At 46.5% G+C, this 2964-nt stretch overlaps 1 pseudogene; it reads right to left on the minus strand.

The window, feature by feature from the left end:
* Window positions 1–2049: 2049 nt before the first annotated feature.
* On the minus strand, window positions 2050–2175 carry LOC147359445 (small nucleolar RNA SNORA70; annotated as a pseudogene).
* Window positions 2176–2964: the final 789 nt, after the last annotated feature.

Genomic DNA, 2964 nt, shown 5'->3' on the forward strand with positions numbered 1-2964 from the left:
TTATGAGCTGTGGCTCACTATTTTTTAATTGAAGTTTTTAAGAGTAATTTTTGGCTTTGTTGCAAGACTTGTGGGATCTTGATTCCCTGAGCTGGGATCAAAACCGAGCCCCCTGAAGTCTGGACAACTGGACCTTCAGGGACTCCTTCCCTGTTCTTTAGTTTGTGGTCCATTAGAGACAGCCTTCCTGACTATAACTGCTTGTGCAGAGCAGAACCTCTCAGCAAGGTTGGGGAGTTGTTTTTCTTCTCCTCACCTTCTGTACATCCTTCAACTTCTCTGAGCCAGAAGGTAACACAAGATGCCTTAGGTAATAAAAGTCAGGAAATAGGAAATCTAGTGTTCTTCCTGTCTCCATTGTCTCAACACCAACATCTGGCCCAACTAGGTCTGATGTCCAAGGCTGAGTATGAGGAGTAGGTGGGTAGCAAAAACCCTGGGACCACAAGGTCCTTTGCTATTGTTTAGTCTCTTAGTTTTGTCCGACTCTTTGTGACTCCATGGGCTGCAGCATGTGAGGCTTCCCTGTGCATCACCGTCTCCCAGAGCTTGCTCAAACTCATGTCCATTGAGTCTGTGATGAAGTCCTGGAAGATGGAAAAGGGAAAAGGGATGAGGAAGGAGAGTCTTCTCTCCTGATAGGAGAGGGAGGCTCTATGCTGCTCTGGGTGTATTGTGGGTGATGTCACTGTTGGCTTGTATATATTTGTAGGGCTGTGGAAAGATGCCACTGAAGATAGTTTCTATTCTTCTATGGGATCTTAAAAGGAAGATAATTTCCTTGGTTCCAAATCCTTGAATTTTATTAATTATTGGTGAAATTCTAATATAACAACTACTAATTACAATAAAAAAAAAAACCCTGGACAAAACTAACTGTAATAAAAGATGGTCAGGCAGCGTTTGCTATGTGGTTATCATGTGTGCTTGGGTGCTAAGTTGCTTCAGTGGTGTCGGACTGTTAGTGACCCTATGCACTGTAGCCATCAGGCTCTTCTGTCCATGGGATTCTCCAGGCAAAAATGCTGGAGTGGGTTGCCATGCCCTCCTCCAGGGGACCTTCCTGACCCAGGGATCGAATGCTCATCTCCTGCATTGGCAGGCTAGCTCTTTACCACTAGTGCCACCTGGGAAGCCCGTGGTTATTATATTCCTTTCCTTTCCTTTCTGGGCCACAGCTCAAATCTCTTCTCTGCTTTCCTTGCTGTTTGGTGAGGTCCTTGTGACTACGTTCTGGACAGAGGAAAGTAGGCAGAAGTCCCAGGCACTGTTTCCAGGCCTGGCCCCTAAAAATCCGCCCCCCATCATGCCTCCATGACATCACTTTTTCTGTCTTTCTTTCTTTCTCCATTTGACCAGCTGGAGGTGAAAGGCTTCCAGGCTTTAGGTCACAGGAAAGCCAGAGCACAGAATGAGTCTTGGGTCTGAATTCTTCTTCAAGAGAGCAACTCAGGAAAGCCTAAGATTTGTAGCCTCCAACTTATCAACTAAACACCACCACCACCAAAATAGGGGGACGCTAGTTCTCTCCTTGGACTGATATCTGCTGGCAGGTTACTGTAACATCCAGATACATATGTGCTTCCAGGCAAGAAAGCATGAAAGTAGAATTCAAACTCACAGTAGAGCTTTCTCCAGCTTAATTTATTTATTAACAGGAAAGTAGAATTTATTGGTGGGCATGAGTAAGGAGGGGCCAATGCCAAGCTCTCATGAGTGTAGGGCCCACCATCAGTCCAGAGGGCCAGGGTTAGGCATTGACCCCACAGTCAATGGGATGACCTGCTTTTCTGCCACCATGTTTTCAAATTCATCCGCATTCAGCTCCACTGCTTGGAGATTGAGATCTTCTGGTACCCGGGGAACTTGAACTTGGCCCTGTGAAGGGCCTCCGTCACGTGCTCCTTGCTCTGCAGCTTGGTGTGGATGGACATTACAACTTGGCCAATGTTGATCCTGGCCACTGCGCCCTGGGGTTTCCCAAAGGCACACATTTGTCTGGAGCATAGACTGGGGGTACCATGCCAGTCAGGAATGTCCACTGGAAGGGGTTGTCTCCAAGGTCTCTTAGGGCAACCTGTACGGGCAACAGGCTGCCTGCACTACCAGGGAGGCTTTTCTTTGCAGCTATGCCCCAACTTTAAGTAAAAAATTTTACCCTGAGTTAGAAGGGCTCAGATAATTCTGCATAAAACTTCTTGAGTGAAAGTCACTCAGTCGTGTCCTACTCTTTGTGACCCCATGGACTATAGGGTCTATGGGGTTCTCCAGGCCAGAATATTGGAGTGGGTAGCCTTTCCCTTCTCTAGGGGATCTTCCCACCCATGGATCGAACCCAGGTCTCCTGTATTGCAGGTGGATTCTTTACCAACTGAGCTATCATGGAAGCCCCAAAACTTCTTTAAATAAAAACCAATATAGAAGTCTACTTTGCAAACTAGAAGGTACTTCTAAGAAGAGTAAACTCTACTTCAGTGGCCCCCACTCTCAGACAATGAGAGTTACAGCTGATAAAAGCCATGGCCCTAAGAACAGCTTGTTGGCTTTCATCAAGGGCAAGGAAGAGGGAGAAGGAGGGTGTTGAAAGGGACAGAATGGTGAGGGAAGGCTCATGTTCATGGGGATTCACTAATATGTCAGGGCCTGTGTTGACTACTTTCCATGTATTTTCTCACTTAACAACCAAATGGAGTTGGTGTCAGCCTCCTTTATTTATTTATTTTTTTACTTTACAATATTGTATTGGTTTTGCCATACATCAACATGCATCCGCCACGGGTGTACATGTGTTCCCATCCTGAAACCCCCTCCCACCTCCCTCCCCATACCATCCCTCTGGGTCATCCCAGTGCACCAGCCCCAAGCCTCCTGTATCCTGCATCGAACCTGGACTGGTGATTCATTTCTTATATGATATTATACATGTTTTAAAGCCATTCTCCCAAATCATCCCCCCACCCTTCT

Source organism: Bos grunniens, chromosome 14 (assembly GCF_055505025.1).
Source record: "Bos grunniens cultivar Pamir isolate PY7600 chromosome 14, Bosgru_T2T1.0, whole genome shotgun sequence".
Lineage (NCBI taxonomy): Eukaryota > Metazoa > Chordata > Mammalia > Artiodactyla > Bovidae > Bos > Bos grunniens.